The following is a 21,836-nucleotide window of genomic DNA, read 5'->3' as shown; positions in this document are numbered from 1 at the left end:
AGAGATTCCCCATTTTAGAGATTCTCCCTTTTAGAGATTCCCTATTTTAGAGATTCCCCCTTTTAGAGATTCCCTATTTTAGAGATTCCCTATTTTAGAGATTCCCCCTTTTAGAGATTCCCTATTTTAGAGATTCCAGTATTTTAGAGATTCCCCCTTTTAGAGATTCCCTATTTTAGAGATTCCCCCTTTTAGAGATTCCCCGTTCCCCGTTCCCCGTTCCCCGTTCCCCGTTCCCCGTTCCCTATTTTAGAGATAGCCGACGTTCGTGGGGTAGGAAACGCGTAACGAACCCCTGAGGACGTCTGCGTTGGAGGCTAAACAGGCCCACGTCTTTACAAAGTTAATTGATCAATGTTGTCTCTCGCTTTCGAGAGCTTTGGCCTCTGCAGTTGTTTTCAGCTCTGTCGCTTCGTGACTGAAAGACAAGTATTATGTTCTTCGAGCTAACATGTATTTCCATTGTTTTGTGGGTAAGCTCACATCCGGTAGATATTAAAAGCTAAGACAGTGAGTAACTGTCATGGGAGTCTCTAGGATGCTTCAGTGATTTCTTCTGACAAGCGTTTACTTTTTAACACGAGTAGGTGTTTCAGAATTCGGTGATGATACAACACTGTTCTCGTCGATGTTTTTTTCTGATCGTAGTAGTCGCTTGGTTCTGGGTATTTCCTTTGCCTTGAAAGCCTCTTCTATCTCTACCTTGATTTTTGTCAGTTTATCTGAAGCCTTTTGGAACTTTTGCAACTGCTTATAGCATTTGTCCCGACAAACACACAGATCTCGCTTCTCTAAGTATCGACTCACGTCCACATTTAGTGCAGAGCGAATGATCTGTGCAACATCACAAGAACTTCTTCCGAAAACATAAATTTTATCCTTCTTAGTCGAAGCGGACGAACATATGAAACATCTTGACCTGCAGTCAACCAGTTTTTTTGGAGTCACATCCATAGGAAAGCACTAAGATGACTGGCGCTTTTCGCGAAACTCGAGGAAAACCCCGATGAGATATCGAGCCGTGATTGGTCTGATGCCAAACAAAAGCCTGATGGGTGGAGTAGCTAAGTATAACGTGCAAACACCATGCGCCCATAACAAAGTGAAAGGAATGTGGTTCGAAGTTTAGCAGCCGTTTGTGGGGAGGAGCGTTGCGTGACGACACTAAAGACGGCTGCGCGGGAGACAACTTGTCAATCTGTGTATCTGGAAATGTAAAGTTTGAGAAATATGACTTTAATGCATCGCGTCCACCGCATGTGTATACAAATACGAAATAAACACAGATTCCTTTTCTCCTTAAAGTGACCATAACGATTTTTTTTATCCACTCATCCGAACATAAACATCAAGCAATGACGTTCCCCGAAGAATTTTTTTCAGATTCCGACGAAACGCGATTTTTTTAATGATTTTTTAAAGTCTTCGAAAATCCTACTTTTTCTTTTTTTCTTTACGACCTGTTCCGCTGATGAAAATGCCTACGGGCTCATAAAAAGCCCACGTGAATCTAAACATTTAAAGCGAAACGAGCGAAACAAAGACATAAATTTAGCTTACTTAAGTAGTTTACGTAAAACCGCTACTTTTGCCCTCTATCCGTGCCGCTGACTAGAAAGGCCGACGGACATTATGTGACGTATATTCAGGAACCAGCGCTAGAGTGTTGCAAACGAAGTGAAAGGAAAATTAATAGTGAGCGTTGGTATTTTGCTGTCCGTCTTCATGTTATGTCTGCAATTTCATCGGTTGAAGAGGGCTTGTCTGACACAGAAAGTAAACAATTGAACAGCTATTACAGACGAAGTTTGAAGTCACGTTTTCCTTAATCTACGTCACAGTCCCGAGAAGACAAAGTCATATGGCGAACCAAAATGGCGGCAAATTTGAACGTTTTCTAATTTCATTTTGATATCGCGTTTTGTGCAAATCGCTATTTCCTTTCCCATAACCTCTTTGATAGATGTGTAGATTCAGATAAGAAAGTAGGAAAAATTACGTTGTGGGCACGTTGAAGTAAAGTAAAGCAAAGCAAAGCAAAGTCAAATAAAGTAAAGTAAAGTAAAGTAAAGTAAAGTAAAGTAAGGTAAGGTAAAGTAAAGTAAAGTAAAGTAAAGTAAAGTAAAGTAAAGTAAAGTAAAGTAAAGTAAAGTAAAGTAAAGTAAAGTAAAGTAAAGTAAAGTAAAGTAAAGTAAAGTAAAGTAAAAGTAAAGTAAAGTAAAGTAAAGTAAAGTAAATTTATTTATACATGGTTAGATTGAAGGCTTGAAGCTTGTTGGGCTGTATAATCATTCAAAAAATATTTAACAGTTGGCTTTTTACGAAGCGTGGCCGAGGAATTGAACAGGGGACTACCCCAAAACAAATCCAAGCTAGTGGTCAGAGCGGGGACTCGGACCTGAGGCCTCCAGATTACTAGTCCGCGCCTCTAACCACTAGATCACCTCGTCTCTTAAATTCTGTGTCAGGCCATAGGACTTTTGTCTTCGCTGGACCTCCAAATTCATTTTAAGGTGTTTTGTAGATAATCAAATCTACGGTACCTTTCAGCACATATTTTACTCCTGCGTGGTAAAAGCAATAGAACCAGTGAATTTTCACAAGATCGTTGTGGCCGCGTGAAAAAATGGATGACATTTTTGGCTCGAATAAGTAATTTTCAAGCTCGCAAAATCAGCATGCTTATACGTTACACTGACGCTTTAAATATGCACACAAGAAATCTGCACGAGCACATAAATAAGTTTTTTTCGACAGTTTAGAAGTGGTTCACATCTTAATCCTTTCTAGACCGGATTGAAGGGGTGTGGGGAGAGGGGGGGGGGGGGGGGGGGAATTCTGCTCGCGCCGAATTTGAACCTGAATAACTTTTTTAATATTTGCGGACACGCCAAGAAACTTCAGAAATTTCTGGCTATGCAACGGCTGCTTATTGGGTGGATTTATTCCAAATTACTCACTCGGGTTCCAAAACTATAACTCTTCCATTCCTTCCACCTGGACAAAAGATTTTAAGTTTGAATGTAAATATATGAAACATATATTTTGAAATGCGGATGAAAGATCCTCGCAGTTACTACGTAACTTAAGCGGTTGCGAAAAGGAGTCTGAAAAAATTCAGGCTTGAACGGGATTCGAACCCATGACCTCTGTGATGCAGAGGTCATGGGTTCGAATCGCGTTCAAGCTTGAAATTTTTGCAGGCATCTTTTCGGAACTGATTAAGTTGCGTAGTAACTGCGAGGATCTTTCTTCTATTTGATAGATTTTAAGTTTGTTTGAAAAGATTCAATAAGTACTCTATTTCAAGAACTATGAGCCATAGATTATAGCTATGTTTCCAAATACTAATGTCGCAGACAAACTAAGGAATTTGTCGTTATCTAAAATCATCATAGAAGAACAAAAATGTATTAAAGGTGGCTGAACACGAGGGGGACAAAAAATTCGTGACCCTTGTCGAACAAATTTCTCCCTTCATAACGAAGCAAGAAACTTGTATGACGTAGTCCACAGACCCCAGCGTGAGTGTGTCTAGAGTGGCAATCGTTAACAAAATATTGCCACGCAGAGTCAACTCACACGTCGGGATGTGTCCTTGCAACATGTCCGTGGGACTTGCAGCTGCTGCATTTTCTAATGTGTGAGATCGCTGTGATATGTCTTAGCTACAAGTCCCTGCTACACGTCCCTTAGTGTGTATAGGCCGCGATTTTGTCGCTGCTAGATGTCGTAGGGACCTGTTCCCTCGTGTTCGGGCACCTTTAAGTTTAACAACGTCTGGAAGTTTCAATAAACATAAAATCGCGTACTACTAGTCAGGGCCAGACGGACGAGGGGTGACTTGCTATTACATCTTCGTAAGTAGTATTGAGACAACTTCTCACATACGCTACAAATTTCTCCGAATAAATTATTTTCTCTTTTTTACAAACATGTTTGTTTGGTTTTTTTAAGAGAGGGGCTAGCACATTTTTATCCGGAGTAATTTCGTGCATAATGCTATAATCGTTGTGTTACAAATTTATTTTTGAAAATTGCTTTTGTTTTGCAGGGAGGGAGGATATAATTACTGCATAACCTGAGTTACCATGGGGCACAATAGTCTATTTTTCAGACTGGTGACGAGCAGCATAATATACGAATCATGAAGCATAGTGCGGCAACCTTTCTCGCTGACCACTGACGAGCTACAGACTGACTGGACTAAGTACGTTTTTCTCTGCTGTTGAATTTAAGACAATTTAGCTGCTTAAAGTTAAATCTTTCCTTTTTCCAGATTCAAGAGATTTCTTGGGATCATTTGTCGTTCTAATCTGTGCCTTTTCTTTATTTGCGTCGTGTAAATGGCCCTTTAGCTAGCTCAGTTATAGCATAGCATCCTGCGGCCACTCCGAATTGCCAAGGCTGTTTCCATGAGGGATATCGCCTGAAAAAAATAGGACATATACATAATTTAAAGTTGTAATTGAAGGAAACTGTGTGTAGCATGCTGACTTGGAACGTTCCTATTCCCCAACGACGCAATGCCAGGGCATTGCATGATCCATCTTAGAAATGATGACGAGTTCCCCCAAGCAACTCGCTTTAATTATAATGTCACGCAAATAAAGCTTAGTAAGGAAACATTAAAGGTCTCTTCTTAAGAACAAGATATTTGTGCTAGGCAAGAGCTGTGGACTGGGGATCAATTCAACCAAGTAGTTACACCAACGCAGCGCCTCAACTGTACATGTCTCCCACTACAATAGACCTTTGCCAAGTGTGGCAATATTAAGCTTTGTTTTTAACCAGGCAGTCCTCGCAGCAACTGAACAAAGCTTTTTATTCATCTGAGACTCAACAAGGCCCCTCGTGAGAAAGGTCCATAAACTGCAATCACCTTGTAGGCGTCCTGTTTCAAGGTCATGACTTTGCTGGTGGACGTTCCCTTTCCTTAAGCACTTCAGCGCCGTGCTAATGATAAAGAACATAAGGGCGACTCCACACAAGCCAGTGACAGTTCCAATGAAAACTGGTGACTTTTGATCTATAATATTTTGGGCTTTGGGTGACCCCGCGTCTTTGGGTCTCTGATCCTTGGTAGGCTCCTATCATCAGGTAAAATAAAAGAGTTCAGTTAAATTAATAAACGTTTTCGGAACATCCCCAAAATTGATAAGACCACGGCAAAAAACCATTGAAAAATGCTGCGGGATATTGTGCAGAACGTGTTTGGTAAGAAACGCAAGAGTGAAGTAAAGATACAGTAAATATAGATTTTATACATTGAAATCAATGTTTAGCAGCCAAAGTAGCAGAACGTTCGGGTTGGCTGCTCTTTTTTGCACATAAAGGAAGAAATCAGATTGAGTAATCATTAAACTTGAACTATTAATAAAGTAGTAAGTGACTAGAAGTAGTAAGTGGTAGTAAGTGTCAGTAAGTGGTAAGAGTCAGATGCAACAAAATATATAATGCAACTTGAGCAAAATTATTATACACTATACTATCCACGGATAATTTCTTGCTTTCTTCTCATAAAGGTTGGTAGGCAATGGGTAGAAATTGAAGTTATTGAGACAGCAGAATAAGAAAGAGATATAGCTAAAAATGTAGGTGGGGGGGGGGGGGGGGGGGGGCGAAGGACCAAAGGATCGAAAAATCGTCTGCAATGGTTGATTCCTCGACCCCATGTTGTTTCATGTGTTTCCCAATCGAAGATCTTGAGTTTGTATATTCGTTAATGCGTTACTTTTAATTTTCTCATTAATTGCTTTAACAAGCAACTTACCATCCGATCTTTGCAGAAACATTTCCCTATCTAGACCGGTCGGGGAAGGGGGGGGGGGGGGATCCTGCCCGCGGCAACTTTGAACCGGAATAACTTTTTTTAATGTCAGCTGAGCAAATACCCTGAAAGTTCAGGAATATTTCAGTAATTTATCTAGGAAATTTTTGGATGTGGTCGTTTAGAGTTGGTTGAATTCGATAACACCATAGAAACCAAGTTTTGACAGGCATTCTTTTTTCGCTCAATTTCGGCGTTTTCCTGTACGTATACGTAGTTTTGGGAAGATCCAAAAATTAAAAATGGCTGATTTAAGATGGCCGCCATTTGGTTAATCATATACGTCATTTGACGTCATCACTTTACTTTGAGGACCGTGAAGGAGGTTATGTCAATGGTCTCGAGGGAAATAGTTGGTTTTGTTTTCCCGAGTATGTCGTTTCTTCCCAAGACGAAGTCTGTCTATATTCAACTTACAACCTTAAGTTATCTTACCTTGCTTTTAATTTGATGCCTACGTGTTACAGTGTAAATGTCATCATCTCTCACAAATGTAATGACTTCCTTCATGCAACTCCAAATCTTGCCTTCAAAAACGTGTTTTTTGAATGCGACTCCATATCCGTGTTTCTGTTCAAACAAATGGACAATGGCTATCCCTGGATTTTCCTTTCGTTTCAGGTATTCGATTGAAGTAAACATCTCCTCCAAAATTCCATCTACTGACTGTTCTTCAACTAAAGCATCGTGGACCTCGTCTAGGTCTTCGAAGACTATAAATTGGTAGGAAATAAGTTTTAAACGATGAGTGAGAGGCTGCTTGAATCAGGGAGCCAGAGTCGGAGAGAGGTTTATATCCGATTTGGGAAAAAAAAAACCCGCTGACTCGAGCTATAGGTTAACTTGAACTCTCCACTGACTAACTCGAACAAAATCCGATTCCTGCTTTGCCTGACCCAATTTTTTTCAGTCATTTACTATCAGCCAACTCGAACTCGATTAATTCGAATTCCCTGCTTTCTCGAACGAATATTAATTAACTTTCCCTCGGTTCAAAAACGCTATTGTAAAAACGACCTCAAAATGATAGAACATAGCTGATTGACGTATATGCGTGGAAACGTCCTTAACTAGATCTCAACCAATGTTTTTACATAAACAGTATTTAATTTTGGTTGAAGTACTTCACTAGAAAAAATAAGTGGAGTGATCACATCACTAGACTGACCTGTTGGGTTAACACCAAGATTTACTGCTTCCTGAAGGGCGATACTATCCCTTACGACGCCAATCTGCGAAACAATACGAAATCCGATGTTTAAAATTTAACCATGTGTTATTGAGTATTGCGATTCCTCTGTAGTTCTGTCTTACACGAGAGACGTCAATATCACGCGGTATTGCCGTCTCACTTTGCGGTCTGTGATTGGTTCAAAAATGTTAATTGAAATTGCGACACTGAGCTGGGTTGCTCACGTACGCATCAAATTTGAAATGTTTTGTCAAAATACTAGCTTGTGACTGGTCAAAACTGACTGTGACTGGCGTCGCTATATTCAAACTGCTTTCCAAACTCTCAGAATTTATTGAATTTTCGGACTTCAGTGCTCTGATTTTACTGGAAATCGTTGTCATGAATGATATGTTTATACAATACTTTTCAATGCATTTTAAGAGAGACGTGTAATTCTAAGAGATCTGAAATAGCGGTCATGCGTTGATTAAATTTTCAAAACTTCAAAACAAACTTTCAAAACAATCACACGTTTCTATGATTGTCCCAAGGTTTAAGTCTTGTAATTTCATTTTTTCCATTAACAGAGGCATTAATTCTTTAACACTGTCATGAAATGGGATGTCACTCGCTATTTGGGAAACTAATGTTAATCTTGCAAGAGTTCTAAGTGGAACAAATAAATAATTGGAGAACAACTGCCGGTGCTCGGTGCTCGTCGTATTTACAGTTGTGGCCGTACTGTTGTAGACAGCTGTAGAGCACCTTTCCGGTTCTTCCAGTCAATCAAACATTTTCTTCTATGTTTTTCGAGAAAGAAGTTCTTCAGCAGGTCGGAAGCGTTGGTTTTCGTTGATGCTTGTAAACTCCAGTGTCTTGCCATATCGATCGTTGTACCACGCTTAAAGGCGACGAACAGCACACTTAGTTCCTTCGACAGTATTCTTCGTGACCTGCTTTCTCTGGAACTTTTCAATCTCCTCTTCGTCCAAGATAACAATACTACTTCTTTTCTTACCCGGCTGAGTTTTGGCCCATTTGCGTTAGTTTTCGACTCGCTATCTTTATTCAGTGAATCTCCTGCTTTGGTTTTGACAACGATGTTTGCAAATATCAAAATTTGGTATTTCGCCAATTCATCACCACAGGAAACGATATTCAAGAGTTCTTTCCCATGCATGCTCACTCAATAAAATATCAAATTTAAATTAAAATGGCGAGCTGTGTCGTTCACGCGTAAATTTTCAATACTCCAATACGCCATTTTCGGAAAGAAAAAAACATTTTTGAACGCTAAGACGAAAGAATAAGGAAATTTGACACGCAATTCTTTCAAATTAATTGTGTGCTTATCGCCTCGTAGCGAAAATTGTACGCGTTCACTTTTTGGATAAAAAAATTAATCTGAATAATTTTTTCATTAGAGAAGCATTTTTTTTGTTTATTCTCATTGAAGAAACTTGGCCACTTAGATATTTTACACAAACAGACACATGTCAGAGCGCGCGGATCAAATTTGCTCATGCTATCTTCAGCGTTTCTAACCGCCCTAGCCTCCCACGCAGACGTTCTCAGTAGGGGTTCGTCACGCGTTCCTGCTCCACGAACGTCTGCTGAAACGAACAGCCACCTCCGTTCGTCGGCACATTGCCTTTGTCTGAACAGACCAATCAGCATTGACTCATTATGACAAGTAAAGCCAATCACATACTGCGAAACAACGGAAATCATCACCCGTGGAGATATTTTCGCTTCCGGACGTGCATATAGTTTATACGATTGAAATTTTTCTTTCCACAACACCCTGCATTTTCTTCAGTGATTTCATTGAGAGAAGCGGCAAGAATTCCCAAGATTTGCCAATTTGTCTACCTGGTCTTTCATAAGATTTACAAGCGGCGAAACCACATCAACAATCAGTGACCAGCAGCTTCAAGAATTGAATTGTAAACAAACGATAGAGCTTCATATTAAATAAGTGACTTTCCATAACCAGTTGGAAGGTTTACGAACACATCAGTTTTCTTCTGCGCAAATTGCACTATGACTTCTCTTTGATATGCATTCAACTCCCTAATACCAAACGTTTGGCACACATGACCAAAAACCACATTTAAGTCCGCCATCCTGTCTAGGGTAATATTTTTAATATCAAACACGAGTTTACCCAAGTTGGGAAACGGCTCCTGATTGGTCCGCAGTCGACGAACGGAAGTGGCTGTTCGTTTCAGCAGACGTTCGTGGGGCAGGAACGCGTGACGAACCCCTAAGAACGTCTGCGTGGGAGGCTATAACTTAAGTGCCCCAACTTGGACTATATTCAACTTCCATTCCCACTGACGAAATAACTTTCAATCACGGCCCCGAGCCCACCAATGCCTCTTCTTCTTGTTACTCAAACATCTTTGATTTTAAATAACGCCGATTCTCTCGAAATCTGGTACTCACACACTTGCCAACGAAACTTTCAAGATTTAATGTACTTAACATAGACTATTTAAGGGCCACCTTAGCAAAAATCTATAAGGGCGTTTTGAAGTTAAGACCCAATCGATTTTATCGTTTCGTTAAAATGTCAAAAAAAAAAACCCCCAAAACTTACCACTTTTCATTTTTCTCCAAAGGTCTTTTATCACAGTAAAACTTCCAAACGCACATCGAGCTTCTAAGGTGGCTGTGATTTTAAGATATCTGTCATTTACAACGGCTTAAATAAAGCACATATAATTGGAGGGCCTCGCAATTTCCTTGCTTCGCTCGAGTAAACGATCCTTACTGCATTGCAGTAACAAAAAAATAAATCTTCCTTGTAAGTACCATACCTTCTTTGCTGCAAGCACATCGTATCTCTCACTGTGACGTTAGTCAAAGCACTGGACAGTGTGGCTGTTAGTATAGAACAAAGAGTGATACCGATCATTATCCACAATACAGAGAACAGCCGTGCTTTTATGGACTTTGGAGTCTTGTCACCATATCTGCGAAAATTAATCAAATTCTGTACTGAGAAAAGTAAAGTAGTATATTCACCGGCTGATCTTGATATAAGGAAACCCTAGAAGACTACCAATCAAAAGGCCATTTTCAGCACACGTGATTGAAATGAACCAATCAGAGTACATACTTATCGCGTTCCACAGTGATGACGTATTATTTTCTCCGAACATGCATAATGAGTTATAATGATGTAATGAGATATTTTGAACGTATGTTTCTCTCATGAATCTAGTTTAATTGCATTAGCTCCCACGAGTCTCCTGTAGCTCAGTGGTAGAGCATCGAACTAGGTCACTTCCCGAAGAAGCACTCGGATTTCCGTTTTTCCGAGTACGCCTGTGTCATTCACTAAACAATGCATCATTTTCAATATTCTCACAATCACACGGTAATAGTCTTTTACGACATTCAACATTATTATCGGGATCGGGAAGGGAGCCTGGGGCCTGTTTCTGGAAAGTCCCGGTAACTTATCGGGCCTGATAAGTGTCTTTAGTGAAAAAATGTTACTTAACAGAAGTCATTTTTTTGTTAGCCTTGAATAATAAAATTTTAAAATCTTATAATTCTACGAAAACATTGGCGAAGTACCATGCCTTTAATCATTGTGCAATCGGGGAAAAAACATTTAAAAATATATTTATCGGGCCCGGTAAGTTACCGAACGGGCCCATGGGTTGCAGAGCTTCCTATTAAATCTGAATTGTCAATATTGTCACTTGCGGTACTCATCTGAGAATATTATGAACATAAAATTTAAAACATCTCATTATGGACGTACGAGAAAAGGACACATCATCACTTTGGAATGCAGTATAAATATCTTGTAATCTGATTGGTTCATTTTGCACCTGTGCTGAATACAGCTCTCTTATTGGTCGCCTTCTAGGGATTCCGTATACCGAGAACTAACACTACTTACCACCTACCCCTCTCTCAAATTCTTCTCAGGAGACAGGCAATAATTGAAACAAAGGAAAAGTTAAAATACAGAGAAATTCAAGTACACAAGCTAGTTTTTTTTTCTTTTAATTAAAACTTGGGAAAAGACTGTAGCTGTAAAATTAATTGATAAAAACTGTCTTATTCTAAAATTGTAATTTTGCTGTTCCTACCGAGCTTTACTACCTTGCTAATAGTTGGCTTTAAAAACATCGAATTTCCGCAGCTGTCCACTGCTTTATATTGCAATTAACAGAAAACAATCTGCTATTATTAATGTTATTTAGAACATATATGCTTACCCAACGGTTGACATGGTAACAAAGGCCCACCAGAAGCCATCAAAAGCTCCGCGATAAAATGGGCTGCAGAACTCCTGGGCATTTTCCTTGGTTTCCTGAATTCCAAGTTAAATAATAAATACACCGCAGAACAAATGTAAAAAGTATGCATACTCTAATTTTATGGTCTAGCTATTGTGGGCTCATCAAATCTGAAAAGAGGTTTGTTTCACAGAATTACATGGTTAAGGCTATTCTCATAGACGTTGAAAAAAAAATTAACAGGCCGAGATGAAATAAAACTGCAATTTTGACAGGTTTCATTAAAAAGTATCTCTTCTTCCTCTATTAACGGTGCATTTTAATGACAGCGTCGAAAAGAATATTAAATATACATTAAAAATGAATATAGTACTTCCTTAAACCTTACAAGGCGAGATCAGGTTTTTGTTTTATTTCTGCTTAAAAAAAGGGTCTCTCAAGTCTCTAATAATGTTTCGGATATACATCTTGTTGTTTGGCTAGCTAGAATGATTGAGGAAAAGAATAAATTTTCAAGATCACTGAGAAGTATGCAAATTATGACCGAACGGTTCTCATAAGGCCGCTTTGTTTTGATGATTAACACATGCAGCAATAAAGATATGATAAATTAAGACCACTGGGATCAATATTCACGTTAGTTAATACCTGTTCGAAAACGTAAAGGTCGATTTCGTCTTAGGTTATTATGCATGCGTATTATGCTGTTAACTAAAGGTGTTCGCGTGAGTTTGTTGTTACTCGGCATATTAGAATCACTTACCATGGCCCAAACACATATCCCCGCTATAAAGGACAGCAAAAGGGTTGACACAACAATTGGCCAGCAACTACTGATTGCATTCCATAGTAGAAAAATCTTGCTACCCCGATACTGGGAATCAGATCTCTGAATGAGAACAATTCCAGGCGACTCCAGTATCTTTAGGTAAGGAAGATAACGTTTGTAATTATCTTTGTCATCGCTTTGTACCGGAAGAATAAGGTCAGTTTCTTCATACAGTATGTCTTTATGCAACATTGATCTGTTATCTGCAGCTTGGAATTTGTATTTGATAGCTGTCTTGTCTAGTGTGGCGCAACACTTTCCTAGGGAGAGATCTAAGACTTCGTGCAAAATGCCGCCTATTTGAACACCATTTCCATTACGACTTCCACTGCCATTAGGCATCGTCACGAATGGTGGTCTTAAAAGCCAAGAGGCGTCAAGCTTTTCTGGGCACGAATTTGACCGATCGACCGGCGAAAATGTCGAAATCGGAAGTTCTGACAAAATTAAATCTAAGAATTCGTCCGAATCTTGTGCAAAACTGCAAGCGCAGAATAAAATTAGCAGAAAGAAGAAAGTTAGTGTAAACATTTTTGCTCCTTTTTGCCGAAGGAGATTTTCAAATACTCCTGAAAACTTGAGTCTCAGACTGCGGTAGTTCAAAGTATTATAAATCGACATTCACAATAATAAATAATTCAAACTTGAATTACTAATGCTAAGCGCAAAAGACATCCGGTGCAGGTCACATAAACGTCGTTCGCAAGTTAATTTGCTTTACAGCTATTCGCTCATGGGACGCTAATTGTAATTTGGTTACGTTACGATGCATTGTGTGTGCTGATTGGTCAAATTCATAGATTATATATAGTAACGCAGGTGTTTCAAAAGTTTGTAAAAGATATTTGCTTTCATTTTCAGGTGTAGTCGTACCGTTGTAGTCACGAATTACGCTGAACTTGTGAACCAGATGTTAAACTTAAAGAAAAGCCAACGTTGGCCCATCCACACAAGTACAAACCGCGTTTCTTATTTCTACCAAATTTATTCAAATCTTTAAAAGCGCCGTCGTCTAGCCTCCGGGCTCGAGCAATTTCTGTCAAACGTGAAGGGAAAAAAAAACTGTAGAAGGTGATAGGTAATTCTGTGGAGAGACGTTGATGAGCGCCAAAAAACTTGATCTTTTCCGTCATGACAACAATTTGCAGGACTGGAGAGAGCTGGTAATGAATTTCATACAATTCTCTCGGAGGTCAAGTCAATTTTTTGCGAATTATCCCGGCGCGCGCTTCTAGCTTTCTTTGAATAATCAGAGAGGATTTTCACGGCCACCTGTATTGAAGGTACCAAAAAAAAAAAGGATTTCATTCTAATGTATTTATATTTCTTATATTTTACCGGTACCTCCAATACTGCCATCGCAAAAACCTTCTTTTCTAATTTTTGGTCGATTTAAGTATTTTTTTGAAATCATTTTATTGAGAAAGGACCTTATCAATGCCAATGGTCTTTTCTTTTCTCTAAGACAACTAATCAAGTGTCCCAAAAGTTGTAAATATGACAAAACTAGGATAGGTGGGGGGGGGGGGGGGGGACGGCACAAACGGTTATTTGAGCTATTAGCTTGTAACAAACCGGCCACGGGTTACTGCTACAGTGTAATAAAAATTAAAAATAGTTTTAAAAATGTTTATTTTTATATAAACGTTATTAGAAGTTAACTCAAAACTTTGTGATGCTATGCAAATTTTTCTCCCCAGTCAAAAGGTAAATAATTATTTCAACAAAATGTAAACTTACACTAAATCATTAATGCATCACCAGTATAGAGCTATACAATCTTTGTAACAAAACGTGAGGTAAGAAACGGCAAAGTGACAACCACGCGGGAAACGAACATATTGCTATCCCGGATGTCTACAAAACCCTCATGTAAACAAGCGCGGCTGCCGTTGGTTGCGTTTTGCTGGCGTAGCACGCGCAGAACTGTGAACTGTTACAAATTCGTGATTCAGTTGGCTTTTAAAAATAACCGATGAAGGCCGAAGTTGTTTGGCCGAAGCGTCTTTGATGCTTAATTTACGTTGTTTTTAACGTTAACAATAGTCAGTGCCAAAAAAAAAAAAAAAATCTTTGGTTCTGATAAGAAACGGCTTTTTGAAACAGTTCTAAAGTCGGAAAGCTACCAGGTTCTTCAGTTCAACTGACTTCCATTTGAGATCACATGTAATTAACTTGTTGCCTGCTCTGGCCGTTGTTCGTCACCTTGGGGTTAAACGGAAAAACAAAGAAGCATTATATGTGTCTTTTATACCCTCTGGTGTTGCACTTATATTGCAATAGACGTTTTTGTTCATAGGCGGCATGGGGTAGATTAATTTTTGGGCTATTAGTCGACGCCAGAACATAGAAAATTAAAAATGAAAAGTTCCAGGAGCGTTTCGTAATCACCTGTTTTCTCTTATTAAAGTTACCGTGTACCTTCAGAGAGAAAATGTTTGGATTTTCATTTTTTTTTAAATCAAAATAAACTTCCCAGTAAGTTCTTACTACCATAAAAAAATTTTCGAAAAAGAGTGAGTATTTGCCGAGAAATTGGGACGTAAGCGATGTTCACCGGAAGTTAAATTTTACTTTGATTGACAGCATATTGCTGCCGGTGTAACCACCCGTTGCGATATTTGCGCGAACGGTCCTTCTATAGTCTTGAATCCCTCACGTTCTCGCTCTTCGAATGTCCTGTATTTAGTGGAAGAACTTACGTTTGTTCGAGTACGACACTGACATAAAAGAAGACAAAAGCTTTAAGCTACACTTTAAAATAGGTAAAGGTCTTAAAATCTTCCAGCGAAGCGAATATTTGGAGACGCGCTTGTTAATGCCTCAATTCGCGAGTCCGTGAATCGTGCTTCATGAGCTTCCTTTTTTATATTTGCGGCTGAACATTATCAGATCACTTGTGTTCGGGTGCGTAAAACTTATAAGTCTCGGCAAGCGGAAACAAAACAAAAAAGCAGTTGAAAAATAACGGATGTACTAAAACCGGGAACGGGGAACGGGGAACGGGAGTCTAGGAACGAGTGTACAGCGGTAATCCGTAAAAGAATTCAAAATAGGCTATTTAATGCAACGTAAAGAGCGCCTTTAAGGTTTGTCTTAGATTTTTTTGGCAGAAATTCAGGGTTAAGTGACTTCATAACAGGAATTAAAAGTGATTGTCAGTAAGAATCGTGGCCACGGTCAAAAAATCGATTTCGCACATACTTTGTCAGTTTGAAGGCCTAGGTAAGTAACTGAAGGATATACAGTTGTTGTTGTTGTTTTTTTTTAATGTTCCACGAAAAACTGTCACCCTACGGGAAGGATGGAACTCGAAATTTTACACGATCCAGCTTCTCGCTACACAGACGTTTACATAGCTGCAAATCTTTCCCAGGTATAATTGACTACATTGATTCATCGTCAGTCAAAACATGTAGCAATTACTTTCATCTCTACTCGTTTATGAGCGAGCTGAGCTTGGATTAAGCAGACACAGTTTTCTCATTTACGCAAAAGTAAAATAATCCAAACACAGCGAGAAAAAAAACTGACCGGTAGTGGCTCAAATGCTTTGCTATTTTAACAAAAGACAGTTGATTTTTTAGGTTTGCGGTTTTAAATCTTTAGGATCTAGCAGCACTTTCGCACGAACGCCGATCAAAATTCAATAAAATTACAATTGCGCGCCTTTGAAATCTACAACTTTCCAGCGCGTATAGAGAACAATGCAATATTTGCTTTTAGTGGGAACAGCTACTTCCGATTGGCTATCGAAGGCTGATAAAGCTTCTCATCCTTTATAAAATTAATTTTAATTGTTCCAGGTTGTACTGCTATTCTGATATTTTCTCTTTCTTCAGCAAGTTAAACGGGGAATCTGGCACATCGTTAAGTAAGATATTTTAGAATTAATATAACTTATTTTAAATCAACGGTTGTAAATATCTGTTTGTAGCCAATTCGCTCGTGACACAGATTGGGGAGCGAGATAGATTTAATTTCATCTCGTGGTAGTTTTGGTGTTTGTTAGTTTGTTTTACCTGTAAATACAGTAGTTAACATCAATATATTTTATAAAACGTTAAAAGAGTTTAAACCCTCTTTTTTATATAACCTTTGGCCGAGGAGTTAATTTATTCTATTTTGCATTTTTATGTAGAGTCAGGGGTAATGGGCTCCTGGTAGAGTTGTAGATTTCAAAGGCGCTGAATTGTAATTTAATTGAAATTTGATCGGCGTTCATGCAAAAGTGCTGCTAGATCCCAAACCGCAAACCTAAAAATAAATGACTGAACTGTCTATTTTGAATTCTTATAGGGATTACCGCTGTACACTCGTTCCCAGACTCCCGTTCCCCGTTCCCCGTTCCCAGTTCCCCGTTCCTGGTTTTAGTAACATCCAAAAATAACGCTAAGAATCATGTCCTATGTCTTGATCTTTTCTCACGTCGCCCGTCGCTATATGATACAATTCGCCTGTTTGGAAGTGGTTCACATCTTAATCCTTTCTAGACCGAATTGAGAAGGGGGGGGGATTCAACCCGCGGCGAATTTGAGCCTTAATAACATTTTTTTTTCTTGGTAACCTGGCGTTGGATTGGAAGTGAGGCTGTGGGTGACCTTGTTTTGATACAAACCTCACTGCTTTTCATATGTAGATCATCCTGTTCTTATGCTAACTAGTTTGCATTTACATATGAAAAACAGTCAGGTTTGTATCAAAACAAGGTTACCCCCAGCCTCGCTTCCAATCCAAGGCCAGGTCACTAAACACACAACTGTAAAATGGCCTATTTATCTTGCAAAAAACTAATGTTCAATAAATTTCATGTTGCTATGGCAACCAGTTTTTGACACATAGTTCTTTTTTAGGTTAGCTGAGCCTCTACCAAGTTCCTCAAGGGACAATGACACTCTTGACCTGCTCTGGTATTCCTTCCTTAACCAGAATATTCGGGCGCTCTTTAGAATGAGCATTTATCCTCACACATGCTGTGTAGCTCTCTATCAGCACTACGGAGTATAAACAAGACATTCCGCCGTTGACGGATAAACGATTATGTTCGTCCCTTTCTTTTACTGCTTGCACAAACTTTAAACACTTCTGTACAGAAGACCACGTCGTAGGTATTTTACAAGTCCGCCAATTTAATAGGCATTGTTTTACTTGTTACAACCAGTTTGCGTGCGCATGCGCCCTGTACCGATCGTCGCGCTTATCTAAATCACGTGGTAGCGTTTCAATCAATCAGACATTTTGTGCCAGTGAATGGATTTGCGAGACACCATTTCAAAGCACTGACTGACACAAATTTCTGGCCATGCGAGCGGCTGCTTATTGGATGGACTTATTCCAAATTACTCACTCGGGAATATTGATCCATAACTTACTATAACTCTTCCATAACAACAACAACAACAATCTTTATACGTGCCCAGAAATTATATAGTGTTAACATAAATGCAAGAAAGAAAAATTACTAAGGAAGAGAGCACAGCCACTTGGAAATAGCAAGCTAATCGAGCTAAGTGGCTGGGCTAAGCATCAGGCCAGCAGATTTTAAGTTTGTTTGAAAAGATTCAATAAGTACTACAACAAGAACTACGAGCCATAGATTAGTGCTGTGTTGCCAAACACAAATGTCACCGGACAAACTAAGGAATTTGTTGTTATCTTAAATAATCATAGAAGAACAAAGATGTATTAAAAGTTGCTGACCCCAGCGAGAGTCTATCTCGCTGAGTGGCATTCGTTAACAGAATATTGCCACGCAGAGTCAACTCACACGTCGGGATGTGTCCTTCGACATGTCCATGAGACTTGTAGCTGCCGCATTTTCTAATGTGTGAGATCGCTGCGATATGTCTCAGCTACAAGTCCTTGCTATACGTCCCTTAGTGTGCATAGGCCGCGATTTTGTCGCTGTTTCATGTCGTAGTGACAGGTCCCCTTGCGTTTGGGCACCTTTAAGTTTAACAACCTCTGGAAGTTTCAATAAACATAAAAGCGCGTACTACTAGTGAGGGCTAGACGGACGAGCCAGGGATGACTTGCTATTACATATTCGCAAGTAGTATTGAGACGACTTCTGACATACGCTTCAAATTTATCTCTTTAAATAAATTATTTTCTCTTTTTAACAGGCATGTTTGTTGGTTTATTTAAGATAGGGGTTGACACGTTTTTCGTGCATAATGCTAAAATCGTTGTGTTACAAATTTAAAACGAAAATTGTGTTTGTTTTTCAGGGAAAGGAGGATATAATTACTGCATAACCTGAATTACCGTGGGTATAATAGTCTAGTTTAGGATGGTGGCAGGAAGCATAATATTCGACTTATGAAGCATAGTGCGGCAACCTTTCTCGCTGACCACTGACTGAGCTACAGACTTACTGGACTTAGTACGTTTTTCTTTGCTTTTCAATCTGAGGCAATTTAGCTGCTTAAAGTTAAATTTTTCCTTTTTCGAGAATCAAGAGAATTCTAAGGATCACGTGTCGTTCCAATCTGTGCCTTATCTTAGTTTGTGTCGTGTAAATGGCTTTTTAGCTAGCTCAGTTATAGTAAATTCCAAACGACTTGGGTCCCACAGCCACTCCAAATTGCCAAGGCTATTTCCATGAGAGATTTCGCCTGAAAAAAAATATAAATAAAAAAAGACATATACATACTTTAAAGTTGCAATTGAAGGGAACTGACTGTGTGCAAAATGCTGACTTGCAGCGTTCCTATTTCTCCACGACGCAATGCCAGGGCATCGCATGATCCATCTTAGAAATTATGACGAGTTCCCCTAGCAACTCGCTTTAATTGTAATATCACGTAGGTAAAGCTTAGCGGGGAGAGGTATTTGAAACATAAGGTCTCTTCTTAAGAGCTCGATATTTGTGTTAGGCAAGAGCTGTGGACTGGGCATCAATTCAACCCAGTAGTTTATGGGGCTGATTGCATGGCGAATTTCAGCCCGGGGTGAAATTTCATCCCGGTAGGCGGGCTGGAATTTTTTTGCAATTACATGGCGAATTTCAGCCCGGGCTGCCAGTCCTAGCCGTCATCTTGTTTCATTGAAAACAAATCATTGCGCATGCCCACGTCACTTTTCTACCCAGGTGACCTCGCTTTTCAGCCCGGGCTAAAAATGTCATTCTGATTACATGAGATTTTTAAGCCCGTTTGCCCGGGCTGAAATTTCCAGCCCGGTTTCAAAAACCGGGCTGGAAATTTCAGCCCGGGCTGAAACTTTCTTCAAGTAATCGCAAACGTCGTTTTAAGAAGATTTGTTCAAGAAACCGAGCTGAAATCTCAGCCCGGGCCGAAATTCGCCATGTAATCGGCCCCTAACTGATGCAGCGCCTTATGTTTCCCACTACAATAGACCTTTGTCAAGCATGGCCATATTGAGTCTCAGAAGAATGAAAAGCTTTGTTTTCAACCCGGCAAGCTTCGCATCGCTGAATTTGCGTCTGGGAGAGGCTTGCCGTGCAAGAAGAAAGCTTTTATTCATCTGAGACTCAACATGGCCCTGCGTGACAAAGCAGTCACCTTGTACACGTCCTGTTTCAAGGTCATAACTTTGTTGGTGGGCGTTCCCTCTCCTTAAGCACCTCAGCGCCATGCCAATGATAAAGAACATAAAGACGACTCCACACAAGCCAATGACAGTTCCAATGAAAACTGGTGACATTTGATCTATAATGTTTTGGGCTTTGGGTGACCCCGCGTCTTTGGGTCTCTGATCCTTGGTAGGCTCCTGTCACCGTAGAAGAAGAGAGCTTAGTTGAATTAATAAACGTTTTCGGAACATCCCCAAAATTGATAAGACCACGGCTAAAAGCCATTGATGAATCCTACGGAATATTGTGCAGAACGGGATTGGTAAGTAATCAGGGGCACCCAACGACAGTTTTCTCTCAGATACTTAAAAACACAATTTTGGTCTATCTGGAGTGCCTTTAAAGCTCTGTAGGTTCATTTCAGGCCGCGCCAAAATATTTTTATCTGTTCGGTCATTCTAGGGGAACTTGAGTATTTTCGAAATTACTAGGGCATCTTTGTCTATTTCTCGAAAACCTTAGGTCTTATTTCCTTTCCGAAAATCTTAGCTGACCTTTCTTCGGTACCCGAAACCAAATTTTTATCAATCCGAAAACACTAGGCCTTAAATTTCCCATATCACGAACGTTCGAGGTGAAAATTTCCCTTGAGAAAATTGTAGGGGATTATGGGCCTTCCGAACAGATAATTTACCGAAACGATCCGTTGGGTGCCCCTGAAGTAATGCAAGAGAGAAGTAAAGATAGAGTAAACAAAGAATATATAACTAATAAATATATTCATTGAAATCAGTGTTCAGCAGCCAAAGTAGGAGAACGTTCGAGTCGGCCGCTGCTTTTTTTTTTCAACTTAAACGACATGATATTCATGATTATGATATTAGGAATAAGAACAAACTGGTCATTGGTAGGGTTAAATTGGAATCGACATACAGGAGCAGATATTTTTGATAATTGTACGTGAATTCTAGTTTTAGTCTTTTTATCTCCTTTCATATGAATAAAATTCTCGATTTCTTATATAACATTTTTAGATCTAGTTTCTTTTTAAACGCAGGACCCATGTTGATAATAAAGTATTCCACACTGCGTCCATTGTCGCACCGCTATAAGATTGGGGATAATTATGGCGATCCGACAACGGGCACAGAGTGAGACTGAAGCCGCCGTTACACGTTGAAACTTTTAGCTGAAACTTGTGTGCAACGGCAAACGAGACCAGTTTCACGAAGTGGTGTTACACGGTGAAACTCTTTTTTTTTTGCCACTGCGACTGTTGCGAGCCGTTGCAAAAGTAGAAAGTGGTTCTACTTTTCGTGAAACTTGTCTCGCAACGGAAGTTCGAAAAAGTTTCACGAAACCGACCATGTTACATGGCGCAACGCCTGCTGAAACTTGTTTCGCAGCGCCGTTGCACACAAGTTTCAACTAAAAGTTTCAACGTGTAACGGCGGCTTGAAGGGTTGGTGGGTGGGGTAAACAAATCTAGCATTGAATCCCCGGGCCTCCCCGCAAGCATCAAACGCCTCATACCAGCACGATCCCCACACCGCACGGTAGTTGAGCCAAAGTAATAATTTATTCATGTGCACTGATCTTATATGCGTAACTTTAATGTATGCAGTGTGAATAGCAGTTTTTATAACTGAAATGGTCATCTTGCAAAATATGTTATTATTATTATTATTATTAGTATTATTATTATTATTATTATTATTATTATTATTATCATCATTACCATTATTATTATTTATTTATTTATTTATTTATACGAAGAAGCAAAGACTTAGAAAAACATTTGACTATAAAAAATTGCGATAAAACATTTCGTAAAAACATTATAAAAAGGTTAAAAAACACGACGTTTCGATGTACATTACATCATTATCAAGTGAAATTAAAAATGCAAGATTGCGGCTATAAATACAAAAATGGACAATAGATATTAATTAAAATAGTAGCATTGAAGAATGCTACCGGTTAAACAAAAAGTTTCGCACGTATAGAGTCCGTTTGAGTGTTCAAGCAAGGCTTAAGTTTCTTGATGTACAGCATTTCAAATACCAAACAATCAAATTTGCTTTGACACTTTCTCAAGATGTTAAAATGGCCCTGATTCAATAGGTGTTTGCTCCCGTGAGCTTCAAGAAAATGTTTGCCAATTGCCGAGTTCTTGTGCTCAGCAACGCGTTGAAAAAGGTGTC

At 39.3% G+C, this 21,836-nt stretch overlaps 1 long non-coding RNA gene and 1 pseudogene across 2 annotated transcripts; both read right to left on the bottom strand.

Annotated features, from left to right (window-relative positions):
- Positions 1 to 3,249: 3,249 nt before the first annotated feature.
- LOC146465690 (uncharacterized) lies at positions 3,250 to 12,684 on the bottom strand (annotated as a pseudogene). Its single transcript, XR_014868185.1, has 7 exons — positions 12,030 to 12,684; positions 11,246 to 11,340; positions 9,827 to 9,982; positions 6,999 to 7,062; positions 6,266 to 6,543; positions 4,883 to 5,090; positions 3,250 to 4,429 (listed from the first exon to the last, which is right to left on the bottom strand). The product of XR_014868185.1 is annotated as an uncharacterized LOC146465690 (transcript).
- Positions 12,685 to 17,138: 4,454 nt separating this feature from the next.
- On the bottom strand, positions 17,139 to 19,941 carry LOC146465689 (uncharacterized). The gene is made up of 2 exons (XR_014868184.1): positions 19,622 to 19,941; positions 17,139 to 18,712 (listed from the first exon to the last, which is right to left on the bottom strand). It is a non-coding gene; the product is annotated as an uncharacterized LOC146465689 (long non-coding RNA).
- Between the last annotated feature and the right edge of the window lie 1,895 nt (positions 19,942 to 21,836).

The sequence above is a fragment of the Pavona decussata genome, unplaced genomic scaffold (assembly GCF_977016875.1).
Source record: "Pavona decussata unplaced genomic scaffold, jaPavDecu1.1 SCAFFOLD_155, whole genome shotgun sequence".
In the NCBI taxonomy this organism is placed as follows: Eukaryota; Metazoa; Cnidaria; class Anthozoa; order Scleractinia; family Agariciidae; genus Pavona; species Pavona decussata.
This window is presented reverse-complemented; position numbering and strand designations above follow the sequence as displayed.